Here is a 17,387-nt window from a genome sequence, read left to right on the forward strand (position 1 = left end):
ACATAGACAATTTGCCAACCAACTTAGATTCATAAAAGACATACAGAGGTCAGAAACAAGGAGAGGAAATCCCTAGAAAGACAAGCCAAACTGATACAAAAGGATATAATGCTCCTTTAAGAATTTTCTTAAGAATTCCTTTAAGAATTATAAGTTCAGAGATAGCTGAAGCTAGCAATAAAATCCAAAAGAACAAATGCTCTATGTTTAAGTCCTACTGTGGAAAAGAAGAAGTTAAAGAAGGGATAAAAATCAGAGAAGGAATAAAGCAATTAGATTGATTACGGGTGGATAGGACAATGAAAATTGAATGAGTTGCTTAATTCTTATTTTGCTAGAAGAATAATTTGTACAGCAAATAAATTTAAGAATTCTGATCAATGCAATAATTAATAAAAATTCCAGAGGACCAATAATGATTCACATTATCCACTCTCTATCAGTCAAATCAACAAGTATTCAATAACTCCTACTGTTTTCCAAGCTTTAGGATAAGCACTAGGAGTACAAAGAAAGGCAAAAAAAAAAAAAAAGATTCTTTCCTATAGGGGTTTATGTCCTAATGGGGTGACTCCAGATGCAGAATGCAGTATACATTTTGCCCAATGCCAGGATTTCTTTTGCTTGACCATTCATTGTTGTTGATTTCTTTCTTTTTTTCAAGGGAAGGAGTTTGGAGGGAGAGAAAATAAATGCCTATTAATTTTTAAAAAATAAAATAAAATAGTTGTTATGATCAGGATTTTTTTTTAAAATTCTAAGGATTCTAAGCTGCAGCATTGTTGCTGATCTTACTTGTATATCACCTGAATGGTTTCACCCATTTCTTCACTTCCCTGTGAATCTGAACCTACATCTGAAGAGATGTAGATAGGGAAATTAGTGGGGAATAGGATTCTTGTGATTTCCATATTCTTTCCTTTACAATCTATATCAATTGGATCTTCTTTTAAAATAACATTTCCAAATGAGTTGCTTTTTTCCTTTCATCCTTGCTTACTAGAAATGGTCCTGGGAATGTATGCAAGAATAATCCTAAGGTAAGAGGCTTTGATGGAAGACCATGTAACGCTGGAGAAACTGAACAAGACAGAGATTATAGACCAATTCAATAGTTTATTAAATGGAGAGATATACTGGGACCAAATGGATCCATGCTGGACGAGACTATCATCTCAAAGAATCCAGTCCTAAGTATCAGAGAGCAAGCTTTTTTATAGGATAACAAGAACAGTGACATAATGGGGGAGATACCTGGATGGGGATAACCTAATCGGGGGGAGGCACCTAGGATGACACAATGGAGGGAGGTACTGGAGAGGTTACTGACATTCTAATGATATCTAAAACTGATAAACCTTTATCCTGTCAAACATTAAGAAAGAATGTCTATAACCTAAAGATATAAAACCTTCATCTCATCAACCATTTAAGAGGGAATGATTATAACCTGGGGTTTTGGGGCAGAACAACTGAGGTAGACCTTTATCTCATCAAACATTAAGAGGGAAAGATTATAACCTCAGACAGAATAACTAAATAGGACAATTAGAGAAACTGAGTCATGACATTAAAAGAAACTGGGTCACAACATTAAAAGGGAACTTTGGTACAACACTTTGGTCTCTGGTAATTATGGGCCCACCTCTGCTTCCTCACAATCTCTCTCAAGCAGATTCTTGGTGATTTCATTCCAGCACCTTCAGATCAATGCAAGCATTTTCTGGTTTGCCTCTAAAATTTCTTGGCCTTCAACTGGCAGTTGTGGCAACTGCCCTTTTCTCTTAAGGATGGTTGTTGTGCCAGTTCCCTTTTGATGTCCTGACCTAGTTTCCCCATTGTTTAGTTACTCTGCCTCACATTATAACCTTTCCCTCTTAATGTTTGATGAGATAAAGGCCTACCTCAGTTGCTCTGCCCCAAAACCCCAGGCTATAATCATTCCCTCTTAAATGGTTGATGAGATGAAGGTTTTATATCTTTAGGTTATAGACATTTTTTCTTAATGTTTGACAGGATAATTTATCCATTTTAGATGTCATTAGAATATTAGTAACCTCCCTCCACTGTGTCATCCTAGGGGCCTCCCCCACCATTAGGTTATCCCCACCTAGGTACCTCCCCCATTATGTCACTGTTCTTGTTATCCTATAAAAAAGCTTGCTGTCCCAGAACTCGAGGCTGGATTCTTTGAGATGATAGTCTCTCCAGCCCTGGGACCAAGATCCATCTGGTCCCAGTATCTCTCTCCATTTAATAAACTATTGAATTGGTCTCTAACCTCTGTCTTGCTCAGTTTCTTTGGCATTACAAAAGAAGCAAGAGATTTCCAAGTGAATGGTGAGATAGCATACTTCCCAGACTGGCCCTTCTGGGAACTTCTTCTGTTAGTGTTAGAGATTTTGTGAAGATAATGATTCTTGGAGTGGGTAGAGGGAAGCTAGACAGGAAGACAATAGTGCTTTGCTATAAAGGGGGCTGAGTACAAGTCCCTTTTCTCATCTCTTCTTGTTACTGAAACTCTACCACTTGTGCGAAGTGAAATTAACAGAACCAAGAGAACATTGTTCCCATTTAACCACGATATTGTACAACATCACTTAAAAAAGACTTATCTATTCTCAGCAATGTAATGATCCAAGATAAGGCAAATGACTTATTAATGAAGATCACTGTGAGATAGGTCGAGTAACTGTTGCCACTATTTTATGAATAAAGACAATGAAGCTCAGAGATACAAAGTGATTTGGCAATGGTTATATGTCCAGCAATATGTTGCTGGAGACATAGATATCCTTCCTATTTCTGTCATTATCCCATTCCATTCCTTTTCCCTCCTTTCTGTTCCAGATCATTCCACTCCATTCTATTCTGTTCTGTTGTTTTGTTCTGTTTCATTTCATAGATCTGATAAGAATTGAGTCTTGGAGCAAGATAATTCTTGTAATAGAGACTGACTCCTTAAGTATCTATGAATTATGAAAACTTAAGGCTGCAAGACACCTTGTTTAAGCACATGTATAGACATCTTGATCAGGCAAGGCAGTTAACTGAAGCATCTGTCTTCAAGTGACAGTAAGTAAGAAAGGAATGAACAACACCAAAGAGCAAGTAGAAAAACTGATATCATTATATCAACCATCCTCTAAGTGAATATCTGGAAGGAATTGCAATAGAAAGGGAGGGATGGGATCAGGGTCACATATTCTCCTGCCCCCCAATATCCCTTTTACTCTCAATTATTTATGCGCTCCTTTTAAAGGGATGAAACTCATTTATCAAAGACTGGCCTACAGGTTTGGATATATTTTGGGTAGATTTATGCAATCTCTTCCTCCTGTCTCCTACCCAGAAAAATTTTGAAATATCAAGTTATTATATCAAATGTGTTGACCTAAACAAAATTCACAAAAGCTCAAGGAATAAAAAGTTTGTACAGAGCTCATGGATAGCAGCACCTACCACAAACAGTCCTTAATTCCAAATGTTCAAAAGACATGGAAAACTTTAATCACTTCTAACCAGGCACATGTTGGATGCTTGGTGGTGCTCTGTTTTGTAGCTTCTTTGAGTGTGCAGTCTTTTGCAGCTTTTTACAGCAACCAACCAGAATCATCTTTGTACTCTTACAGCTCTCTGCAGCAAACCATAGCAACCCAATAGTTTTTCAGTATGGTTGCCATGCCACCTATGTACTCCCCAACCCCACCAAATCCCAACAAATGGTACCTATCACTTCTTCAAAGAATTCCTCAATAGGCTGACATTTATGCTGTTATTCAGAAGTTCTTCACTATTGTTTTTTGTAAATTCTCTGCAGCACCTATTCCTCTCCCCAGGTGACAGCACCAGTATTTTCTGTAGAGAAAGAGGCAGTATAATCTATGAGAATACAAATGATAATATGCTAAAATTTATGTGCAGTTTCAATACTATACCAATAACATTATTGAAGACTTTAAAGAATTTAATTAAATCATAACAAAATTAATTTAGAAAAGTAGTAGTTCTAGAATACCAAGGGACATAATGAAAAGAGATAGGGATAATTGAAGAATAACTTCAAACCCCCAAATTATATTATAAAGTAGTAATCATTGAAACCATTTGGCTTTTATTATAAAATAGAAAGACAGATCAATGGAACAGACTCAGAAATAATCAAATTCAAAAACCCAGATTTGATAAGAAAGAACTCCCTACTTGACAAAAAATTTCTAAAGAAATTAGAAAGCTATATGGAAGAAAGTAATCTTAAAACAACATCCTACACCAATGGCATAATACTGAAATAGAAATGAATCCCTGAAAGTCACATATTAACTTAGAAAATCACAAATGAACACTTTCTATGTTGTATTGTATGTTTATGTATTTTGCTAAATATTTCCCAATTATAATTTTAATCTTGTTCAATCCCACTTGATTGTAGGAAGATAGGCACATTAGTGGAGCTGTGAATTGGAACAAGAGCTATGGATAACAATTGAAATTAATAACAAGAGATTCTGAGAAGATGGTCAAGTAGGTCAGAAAATTTCTTTTTCAACTTTTTTAATTTTTAAAACATATGCATAGCAATGGATAGAGCACCAACCCTGAAATCAGGAGGACCTGAGTTCAAATCTGGTCTCAGACACTTAACATTTCCTAGCTGTGTGACCCTGGACAAGTCACTTAATCCTAATTGCCGAATTGCAAAAAACCAAAAACAAAAACATTGCATAGATCATTTTCAACATTCATCCTTGCAAAATCTAGTGTTCCAAATTTTTTTCTCCTTCCTTTCCCCCACCCCTTCCCTAGATGATAAGTAATCCAATATATGTTAAACATATGCAATTCTTCTATACATATTTCCACATTTATAATACTGCACACACAAAAAATCAGATCAAAAGAGAAAAATGAGAAAGAAAACAAAAGCAAGTAAATAATAACAAAAAAATGAAAACACTATGTTGTGATTCACACTCAGTCCCCACAATCCTCTCTTTGGGTGCAGATGGCTCTCTCCATCCCAAGACCATTGGGACTGGCCTGAATCACTTGTTGAAAAGAGCCACATCCATCAGAACTGGTCATCTTACACTCTTGCTGTTGCTGTGTATAATGTTCTCTTGTTTCTGCTCACTTCACTTATCATATGTTCACGTAAGTCTCTCCAGACCTTTATGAAATCATTCTGCTGATTGTTTCTTATAGAACAATAATATTCCAAAACATTCATATTATGTTAGAAAACTTTAAGCTCTCCAGATTTCCCTCACAAACAAAATAGCACCTTATGGTGAACATAGAGTGATGAAAATAAATAAGAGTTGGGACAATTCACTGGTCCTCCTGAGACAACCAGGAGAAGATTCAAAGAAAGGTAGGAGAATGGAGGTTTGGCTCATGCTAGCTCCACTGAAATAGTAAGTGTTAAGTCCTGGAGCTAGCTGAATTGGGAGGCAGCTTCTAACCCAGACACAGGAATTTTCATCTCCCAGACAGTTTAGGGAATCGAGCATTTGAAAAGGGGAAGATTGAGGAAATCTTTGCTGATAAGGGACACTCTGGTGTCCCACCTCTCTTGCTCAGATGCAGCCCTAAGCAAGAAGAAACCAGCACATATCTGGTGAGTACAGAAGCTTTGGGGCAGGGATGCTACTGGTTGTGGACACTTACAAGAGGGCAGAGTTTTTGGTTTCATTTTCAGGTAAAATAGCTGAAAAAGGACCTGAAGCTATACCCACCATCCTCCACATCCCAGGATTATATAAAAATACAGTAACAAGCTTTTATAATAGTTTTAAATGAGCAGGCAAAGGAGAAAGAGCCCAACCATACAAAGTTATTCTGAGAATAAAGAAGACCAAGGCTCATCTTCAGAGGAGGATATTGAACCAAAAAAAAGTCTCTTCTACCCCAAAGAGTAACATCAAGTGGTCACCTTGTCCAAAAAGAATTAATAGAAAAACTTTTTTAAAAATTTAAAAGTCAAGTGAGAGAGATTGAGGAATTAAAAAAAAAGAATTCAAAAAAGATCATGAAAAGAAAGGCAACTGGAAAAGGAGATCCAGAATCTTAAGGAAGCATATGACTCCTTGAAAATTAAAATTGGGCAAAGAGATGTTAGTGAAGTTATAAGAGATTTAAAAAAAATAAAGAATGAAAAAACAAGAGAAAAAAGAATGAGAAAAACAAATGATAGAGAACAGGTCAAGAAGAAAAAAACATAAGAATTATTGGCCTACCTGATCAAAATAAAAATAGTGATATGATAATATAAAAAATAATTAAAGAAAATTGTCCTTAAGTGTTAGAACAAGAGGGGAAATAGAAATAGAAAAAATCCACCAATTACCACCTGAAAGAGATCCTATGAGGAAAATTTATTGGAATATCATGACCAAATCCCACAACTTCCAAATAAAAGAGAAGATATTATGAGGAACAACAACCAAAAAAAAAAAAAAAACATATTCGCAGGCAGCTAGGTGAGTGCAGTGGATAGAGTACTAGCCCTGAAGTCAGGAGGACCTGAGTTCAAATATGGTCTTAGACACTTAATATTTCCTACCTGTGTGACCCTGGGCAAATCACTTAACCCCAACTGCCTCAGCAAAAAAAAAAAAAAGTCAAATATGATGGAGCTACAATTATAATAATGCAAGACCTAGCAGTGACTACATCAAAAGACTGCAGATCATGGATATCATTATATAAGAAAGAATTGAATTTATGGCTGAAAATAACCTACCTAGCAAAATTAATACTAATCCTGAATGAAAAAAGATCATTATTCAATGAATTGCTAGACTTTCAGGATTCTGTTGCAAAAAATATGAAGTTAAAAGAAAATCTGACACACAGAATCTAAGGGAAATATAAAGTAAACATCAAAGACTATAAGAAAGGGCAGGAGAATAAGATGGGGTGATATAGAATGGTGTGTAGATTAATGGGAATGAGATAAAGTGTGAAGATCAATGGGAATGGGATAAAGAAGGAATATATACATATTTGGAAGGCTAAAAAAGTTTTCCAAATTCAGGTAAAAATAAGAGGGTTAGGGGTAAGGATAGGAGGAGAAGATATGAGATGGATCCTTGGAGGCAGGGTGGTTAAGTAATAAGATAGCAAGATAGTGGGTAAAAATAAAGCAGAGGAATCAGGAGGGATAGGACATAAGAGATACACAGAAACATAAAATAAAGATTAAGAATAAAAATTATTATGTAAAAAAACTCTGCAGCTTAGACTCCTTAGATGCAGTGGTTCTCAAAGTATGGTCTAGAGTCTGAAACCCTTTTAGAGAGTCTACAAATTAAAAAATAGTTTTTATTTCCAATATGGTAAATGTCTATAAATATAATCCAAATAAACAAAAACTCTTTGAAGAGATCCTCAATAATTTTCAATAGAATAAAAATACTGAAAACAAAAGTTTGAGAACTACTGCTAGAGTCTTAAAAAATATCCTGATAACAACAGCCATTTTATTTTACTTTTTAAAAATTAACATAAATTTATTTTCTCTCCCTCCAAACTCTTCCCCTTGAAAAAGGAAAGAAATCAACAACATTACATGGTCAAGCAAAAGAAATCCTGGCATTGATCAAAATGTAAGCTGCATTCTGCATTTAGAGTCATCCCATTAGCACATAAACTCTTGTAGGGAAGAGTCTTTTTTTGCCTTTTTTTGTACTCCTAGTTCTTACCCTAAAGCTTGGGAAATAGTAGGCACTATTGAATGTTTGTTGATTTGACTCTGGTAGAAAGTAGATAGTATAAATCATCACTAGTCCTTTGGAATCATGATCTCAGCCAAAGTTAAACGTAGATTTAAACAAAAGAGAAAATAAGGAAACTACATTATATATCAGTCATGTTAATCAATATTACTTCAGACTATTTAAAATAACTAGATAATAGAAGGTCTCAATATTGCTGAGATAGAGGGAATGATTAGTTGGTGAAGTTAAAAAAATATGGAAAGACTTGGAATTATGAAGGAAGATGTTATTTATTTTCAGAGAGACAGAGGACAAACAAGCATAGTATAGTCTTACAGATATCTATCAATGTATATGTGCATATGTGTGTGTTATTATAGATATCTATCTATATATTTATATGTATGTATATGTTTGTATATATACACATATGTATATATGTATGTATGTATGTGCATATATCGAAATCTGTATCTCTTCATGCTTAATTGTATCTTTCCTAGGGAAGTGGGGGACAAGGAGGAAAAAGAATAAAATAAAAGTGCACAGCAGAGAACCAAAAGAACCCTACACGGAACCAAAGAAAAAATGGACAGCTCTGACCAGAATGTGTAGTATTTATCATATAGGTTTTTTTGAAATGGAAATTTGTTGCTTTATATTTTGAATCTTCTCTCATGTTTTGCTGTGCACATGGTAATGTTTTCGCCCTTTTCCTATTTTGTATTAAGTTTAAAATAAATTTTAAAAATGAGGGGACTGGGAAAAAAAGGATTACATAACAAAAATATTTAAATTCTTCATGTCCTTGACCTAAGATTCATTTGCTTCTATTGAACTTCATTTAAAAAACTTAATCCAATGTTCTATACTGTCAGTGTTTTTGGTTTCTAACATCATCTTCCAGCATATTGTTTATTCCTCTCTGCTTGGTGGTCTTCAGCAAATTTGATAACCTTGCTAATTATGACCTAATCCAAACCACTTATAAAAATGTTAAACATCACAGGGCCAAAGACAGATCCCTAGGTTGCTCCAAGAAAGACTGCCTTTCAAATAAGCAGTAAATCAATAATGGACATATCCAACCAATTTGAAATCCACATATCCAGAATTATTTTCTAGCTCACATCTTTCCATCTCTTCTGCAAAAAGCATTTTGGTTACAATTTGTAAAAATGTATCAAATTTTAGATATTTTGTTAAATTGAATTACATTATTTGCTTGGGGTGGGAGTAGGGAACTTGTTTTGTTCTACTTGCCATGTTACCAGGATCCTATGGAGGACCCTTGCTAACAGAGTTTTCTGCTCCCAAGATCAAGTGAGTCCATTTGGCAAGTCTTCCAGATCCAGGGACGTTCTTTTTCTCTGGGAGCAAAACTTAAGTTTCCCTTGTGTCCAGAACAGGGATTATTGGACTATACAACAAAGAGCTAGAAGGCTCCTTAGATTCATTCTGAATCAATATGCTCAATTTAAATAGGGGAGGAAATTGAGATCCAGAGAATTTAAGTGATTTCCCTATGACCACATAGAGAGTGAGTGGAATGAACTGCTTTAATAATTTAGTATTGCCCTTCATGCTAGATCTTCAAATAACTGCTTATTGAAGAAGTTTTAGAGAGTATTCTTGTTCAGGTTCAAGTTGTCCTTTGGGATCCCTCCCAATTCTGTGGTTCTATGACAGAAATTCTTTTCCCTTGATGCTCTTGTCAGGATTCTTTCCTCTGCATTAGCTGTAACTTAGCTCTAACAATTCTATTTATCAATTGTCTCTAGGAATGATGTACATAGTCCAATTAGTTTGTTGTCCTCCTCAAAAGGTCTGAACATCCATGATGTAAGCTTCAAGTTCTTTAATACTAGCCAATTACCTAGCTGCAGCTCTAAGCACCTAGATGGTCTCAACCATGGAGCATCAACCATTCTAGATAGGATCTGGAGGCTTCTGTCAAAAATATGCTAGTCTGGGAATTACTAAAGAGGAAGAAAAGTAGTACTCATGAGAAGGGCTAAGCCTATGCTCCCACAAGGCAAGGGACAAGTAATAGCATATAAGAGAGGGGAAACAGACAGATCATCACTATTACAATGTGATGAATTTATAATCAGAGAAATGACATGAAAATGAAGATAGTCCCTGATCTCAAGGAGCTAAAAGTCTGATAGGTTGGTAGTAGAATGAAGGCATGGAGAAGGTACTTAGTGCAGGGGCATGATGATGATGTGCAAGAGAATCCAAAAGCTGTGTAGCTGCTGAGAAACAGGGAGAAGATTATGCTGAGTGCCTTTTTTACATACAGACTTTGTTCTCTAGTCAAGCGTCCAGCCAGAGAAACACTGAGTACCGATAAGATGTGAGAGAGTACTGAGGCAGATTTAATCTTCTAGGATAAGATTTGTTAATGACAAATTTTTGGACTTGAGAGACATGTTGGAGAAGTGTAATTGATAGGAATTGAGAGAAGTATGTCATGAACTTTTCACAAAAACTGACTGAAAAAACCAACTCCCTAAAAATAGGATTTGCCAAATGGAAAAAAAAAACCCACTGAACAATTCCCTTAAAAGAGGAATTGGTCAAATGGAAAAGGAGGTACAGAAGCTACCTGAAGAATGTAATTCCTTAAAAATTAGAATTGAGCAAGTGGAAGCTAATGACTATGAGACATCAAGAATCATCCAAACAAGGGCAGCTAGGTGGTACAGTGGCTAGAGCATCAGCCCTGAAGTCAGCAGGACCTGAGATTACTTCTGACATCAGACACTTAACACTTCCTAGCTGTGTGGCCCTGGGCAAGTCACTTAACCTCAATTGCCTCAGGAAAAAAAGGAATCATCCAAACAAAATCAGAACCAAAAAATGCAACAAGTGCAAAATGACTCATTGAAAAAACCATGGACCTGGAAATTATATCCAGAAGAGAATTTAAGAATTATTGGGCTACCTGAAAGACATGATCAAAAAAAAGAAGCTAGACAACATCTTTCAAGAAATTTTCAAAGGAAAACTGCTCTTATAGCTTAGAACCATAGGGTAAAATAGTAATTGAAAAGAGCTACCAATCCCCTCCTGAAAGTTTCCAAAATGAAAACTACAAGGAATATTGCAGCCAATTTCAGCATTATTGGGTCAAGGAGAAAGTACCATAGCTAACCAGAAAGAAAGAAATTCAAATATCAAAGATCACAGTCAGTATTACACAAAACTTTGCAACTTCTACATGAAAAGATTGGAGGGCTTGGAATATGATATTCTGGAAGAAAAAGGAGCTTGAGTTACAATCAAAAATCAATTACCCAGCATAATCTTTCAGGGAGAAAGATGGCTACTCTGTGAATTAGCAAATTTCAAACTTTCCTTGTAAAAAGACCCAAGCTGAACCGAAATTTCAATCTTGAAATGCAAGGCTTAAGAGAAGTATAAAAAAGTAAACACATGTCAACTGGTCATTGACATCAGCCTCTAACCCATAGGTGTCCAGACTTGTACAAAGCAGGTCAGGATAGGAAAATCAGTACACAAACAGAAGTTTAATTAATTTCAGGGTGAGGAAAATGACATATGGAAAATGGGAATTCTCCTCCTAAGAAGGAGGGCTTAAGATTGCAAATGCTGGGGCTACTTATATACATAAAAGAGTTTGGCTCACAACACAATCATTCTTAGACCTTGAGAGAGTTTTTGTGGTTAGCATTTCTTGAAAAAACATAAGTGTTCTAAAGTTTCATTAGAAGAGTCATTGTCTCAAGTTTTAAGGGGTCATGGCTTTCCTGTGGAGCACAGAACACAGGAGTACAGTACCTGTCAGTGACAAGAAACAAGGATTATGAGCATGTGATCAATAGCCCTGGGAAATAAAGGGAGCTAAATCCCTCAGTGAACACCTGGTGCTGATGTAAGCAATACACTTTGCAAGAGGGTGAAATCATCCTGAGCGTGAAAAATTATTATTATGCCAAGCCCAAGACACAGTGTGCTTGCTGGGTCTTAGTTCTGGGAAACAAGATATCTCCAAAATATTTTGACAAAAAAAAAAAGAGAAAAAAACCCATGGTATTCATTAAAATTAAAGTGTTTACATCCCTATATGGGAAGAAGATACTTGTAAGTCTTGAGAAGTATATCCCTGTTAGGGCAGTTAGAAAGAATATGAATAAATAGAGGGTGTAACTATAAGTTGATGTAATGATATAAAAAAGATTTAAAGATAAAAAAGGATAGGACTAGAAGAAAAGTAGAGAGTGGCAAAAAAAAGGGTAAATTCTATCTCACGGAGAGCTGCAAAAGACCTATTACATTAGGGGAAATAAGAAAGGAACTGAGCATTATCTGAATCTTACTCTCATTGGATTTAACTTAAAGAGGGAATTACACATCTATTTGGGTATAGGAAATATTTTGCCCTATGGGTAAGTAAAAGGGGAAGGAGGAAAAGAAAGGTGGGGCTGATAGAAGGGAGGACAAACTGAAGGAAGTAGGAGTCAGAAACAAAATACTGGTGAGCAGGGACAGGATAAAAGAAGAAAGAAAAGTATAAACAAGGGGAAAATAGAATGGAGGGAAATACACAGTAATCATATCTGTGTGAATCAGATGAACTCTCGTTAAAATGGAAACAAATAGTAGAGTAGATTAAAAACCAGAATCCTACAATATACTACTTACAAGAAACACATTAGAAGAAGAGAGATACACATATAATAAAGGTAAAAGGCTAGAACAAATATATTATGCTTCAACTGAAGAAAAAAAAATTATGGGTAGCAATTCTGATCTAAGACAAAGCAAAAAAAAAAAAAAAACTAGGCCTAAATAGAAGAGATAAAGGAAAGTATTTGCTGAATGGTCTCATAGACAGTAAAGTAATATTAATACTAAACATAAATGCATCAAGTGGTATAGCATCCAAATTCTTAGAGGAGAAGTTAAATGAGTTACAGGAAAAAATATACCACTAACTTCTATTAATAGGAGACCATAACCTTCTCCTCCCAGAACTAGATAAATCTAACCACAAAATAAATTAAAAAGAAGTTAAGAACTTGAATAGAATTTTAGAAAAGTTAGATGTGATAGACCTTTGGATAAAATTGAATGGGAATAGGAAGGAATATTCCCTTTTCTCAGCAGTATATAGCACTTACACAAAAATTGATTAGATACCTGGGCATAATAACTTCCCAATCAAATGCAGAAAGGCAGAAATACTAAATGCATCCTTTTTGAGATCATGATGTAATAAAAACCAGATGCAATAAAGGACCATGGAAAGATATTGGAAACTAAATCTAATCCTAAAGAATGAGTGGGTTAAAGAACAAATTAGAAAAAATCAATAATTTCACTCAAGAAATGACAATAATGAAACAACATACTAAAACTTATGGCATACAGCAAAGCACTTCTTATGAAAATTTTTATATCTTTAGATGCTTACATGAATAAAATAGAGAAAGAGGAGATCAATCAATTAGGCATGCAACTAAAAAACTAGAAAAAGAACAAATTTAAAATTCCCAATTAAATGACAAATTAAAAACTCTGAAAATCAGAGGAGAATAAAATGAGTAAATTTGAAAGTAAGAAAACTATTGAAATGATAAATAAAACTACTAATATTGTAATTAATACCATGTAAACTATGTGGAAAATTCCTTTTATGGCATAGATATGATGCTTATACATAAATTGTTAACCAATTACCCTAATGAATGTCGATGCAGAATTCTTAAACAAAATATTAGCAAAGCGATTATAGAAACTTAACACTAGGATAATATACTATGACCAAATAACTCTTATACCTGGAATACAGGGCTGGTTCAATATAAGGAAAACCATCAACATAATTGACCATGTCAATAAGAAAACTAACAGAAATAACATGATTATCTCAATAGATTCAGAAAAATACAGCACTCATTCCCAAAAAACACTAGAGAGCTTGGAAAATAAATGGAGTTTTCCTTAAAATAATAGGTAGTATCTATCTAAAATCATCAGCAACTATTATAGGTAATAGAGGTAAAACAAAAGCTTTTTCAATAAGATCATGGTGAAACAAAGATGTCCATTATCACCACTATTAACTCAATTTTGAACTAGAAATCTTAGCTTCAACAATAAAAGAAGAAAAAAGGCATTGAATAAATAAGAGTAGACAATAAGGAAACAAAACTGTCATTCTTTGCGATGATATGATGGTATATTTGGAGAATCTTAGAGAATCAATTAAAAAACTACTAGAAACAATTAACAACTTTAGCAAAGCTGTAGGATATATAATAAACCCATATAAATTATTAGTATTTCTATATGTTACCAACAAAGCCCAGCAGCAAGAGATAGAAAGAGAAATCCCAATAAAAAAAAACTACACAATATAAAATACTTGGAAGTCTACCTGCAACACAAATCCAGGAACTGTATGACCACAAATACAAAATCCTTTTTGCTCAAATAAAATTATACCTAAACAAATGGAAAAATATCAATTATGCATGGGTTGGCTGAGCTAATATAATAAAAATGACAATTCTTTTTTTCCTTGGTTGGAATATCACTTTTTTGTTAAATCCAATATATGCATACATATTTATACAATTACCTTGCTGCACAAGAAAAATCAAATCAAACAGGAAAAAAAATAGAAAGATAATAAAATACAAGCAAACAACAATAAGAAAAGTCTGATCTCAGACATTCAACACTTCCTAGTTTATGACTCTAGGCAAGTCACTTAACCCCAATTGCCTCAGAAAAAAAAAAAAATCCATATACCATAACTTATTCAGCCATTCTCCAACTGATGGGCATCCATTCAATTTCCAGTTTCTTGTCATTACAAAAAGGGCTGCTACAAACATTTTTGCATATGTGGGTCCCTTTCCCTCCTTTAAGATGTCTCCGGTACATAAGCCCAGTAGAAACACTGCTGGATCAAAGAGTATGCACAGTTTGATAATTCTTTGGGCATAGTTCCAAATTGCTCTCCAGAATGGTTGGATCCATTCACAATTCCACCAACAATGTATTAGTGTCCCAATTTTCCTACATCCCCTCCAACATTTGTCATTATCTTTTCCTGTCATCTTAGCCAATCTGAGCGGCGAGTAGTGTGAGAGTAGTAAACAGGTGAGTAAAGTGAGAATGTAAATGGTATCTCAGAGTTGTCTTAATTTGCATTTCTCAAATCAATAATGGTTTAGAGCATCTTTTCATATGACAAGAAACAGTTTCAATTTCATCTGAAAATCATCTGTTTATATACTTTGAGCATTAAAAAATGACAATTCTATAAACTGCTTGCATTTTTGTTTTTCTTCCTGGGTTATTTATACTTTCTGAATTCAATTCTCCCTGTGCAACAAGAAAACTGTTCGGTTCTGCACGCATATATTGTATCTAGGATATACTGTAACCTATTTTACATGTAAAGGACTGTTTGCCATCTGGGGGAGAGGGTGGAGGGAGGGAGGGAAAAAATCAGAACAGAAGTGAATGCAAGGGATAATGCTGTAAAAAATTACCCTGGCATGGATTCTATCAATAAAAAATTATTTTAAAAAATAAATAAATAAAAAATAAAAATGACAATTCTATCTAAATTAATTACTTATTCAGTGTCTTATTAATCAAGTTACCAAAAAATACTTTATAGAGCTATAAATATTTATATTCATATATATGTATATATGTATATACATATATATGTATAATAACAAAATTCATCTGGAAGAACAAAAGGTCAAGAATTTCAAGGGATTAATGAAAAAATACAAATGAAAGGTGACATACTAGACCTAAAACTTATAAAATGGCAATCACTAAAACCATTTAGTACTGCCTAAGAAATAAGAGTAATCGATCAGTGGAATAGTCATTCATAAGACACAATAGTCAAAGACTATAGTAATATAACATTTGACAAACTCAAAGACTCCAGCTTCTGGGATAAGAAGTCACTCTTTGACAAAAAAAAATTGGGAAAATTAAAAATAATATGTCAAAAACTCAGCATAGAACTACATCTCACACATACCAAAATAAGGTTAAAATAATCAAAGAGATCATAAAATCAATAATAAAAAACATAAAATCAATCAAAGAGATCATAAACAAGGGGAAAAGACTCTTATGTGCCAAAAAAAAATGTTTGTAGCAGCTCTTTTTGTAGAGGCAAGGATTTGGAAATCGAGTGATTTTCATCAGTTGGGAATGACTGAATACATTATGGTACATGAAGGTAATGGAATGTTATTGTTTGAAAAGAAATGATGAGCAGGTTGATTTCAGAAAAGCCTGGAAAGACCTCCATGAACTAATGAGCATAACCAAGAGAACATTGTATGTAGTAACAACAAGATTATGTGATGATCAACTGGGATGGTTCTTCTTAGCAATGCAATGATCTAAGACAAATCCAATAAACTTGGGATGGAAAATGCTATGTGAATCCAGAAAGAGAAGTATGGAGATTGAATGTGGATCAAAACATAGTATTTTTACTTTTGTTTGTTTGCTTTTTCTTTCTTGCGTTTTTTTTCCCTTTTGGTCTGATTTTTCTTGCACAACATGACAAATATGAAATGTATTTAAAAGGATTGCAAATGTATACCATATATTAAATTGCTTGCTGTCTTGGGGAGGGGAGAGGTAAAGGAGAGAGGGAGAAACATTTGGAACACAAAGTCTTGCAAAAATGAATGTTGAGAATCCAACCATTCAGGAGAGCAATCTGGAATTATGCCCAAAAAGTTATCAAACTGTGCATACCCTTTGATCCAGCAGTGTTACTACTGGGCTTATATCCCAGAGAGATACTAAAGAAGGGAAAGGGACCTGTACGTGCCAAAATGTTTGTGGCAGCCCTGTTTGTAGTGGCCAGAAACTGGAAACTGAGTGGATGCCCATCAATTGGAGAATGGTTGAGTAAATTGTGGTATGTGAATGTTATGGAATATTATTGTTCTGTAAGAAATGACCAACAGGATGAATACAGAGAGGCTTGGAGAGACTTACATGAACTGATGCTGAGTGAAATGATACTGTATGAGGATGTATTCTGATGGAAGTGGATTTCTTTGACAAAGAGAAGAACTAATTCAGTTTCAATTAATCAATGATGGACAGAAGCAGCTACACTAAAGAAAGAACACTGGGAAATAAATGCAAACTGTTTGCATTTTTGTTTCTATTCCCAGGTTATTTTTACCTTCTGAATCCAACTCTTCCTGTGCAACAAGAGAACTGATCGGCTCTGCACACATATATTGTATCTAGGATATACTGTGACATATTTAACAAGTATAGGACTGCTTGCCATCTCGGAAAAGGGGTGGAGGGAGAAAGGGGAAAAGTCGAAACAGAAGTGAGTGCAAGGGATAATATTATTAAAAAATTTATCCACTCATGGGTTCTGTAAATAAAAAGTTTTAATTATTTTTTTAAATGAATGTTGAAAACTATCTTCACACAAATTTGTAAAAATAAAATACTATTAAGAAAAAAACCTGTCAGTATAGAAAAAGGGTATGATTTGAACTCTAGTAATATTCTGTCTCCTTTTATTCAAAAACTTTCCCCATAATTTCCCTTGATATTCTAGCCATTTAGTTTTTCAAAATAATCTCCATTACCTTTTCCAATTTATGAAAGTGT

Source organism: Antechinus flavipes, chromosome 3, assembly GCF_016432865.1.
Source record: "Antechinus flavipes isolate AdamAnt ecotype Samford, QLD, Australia chromosome 3, AdamAnt_v2, whole genome shotgun sequence".
In the NCBI taxonomy this organism is placed as follows: domain Eukaryota; kingdom Metazoa; phylum Chordata; class Mammalia; order Dasyuromorphia; family Dasyuridae; genus Antechinus; species Antechinus flavipes.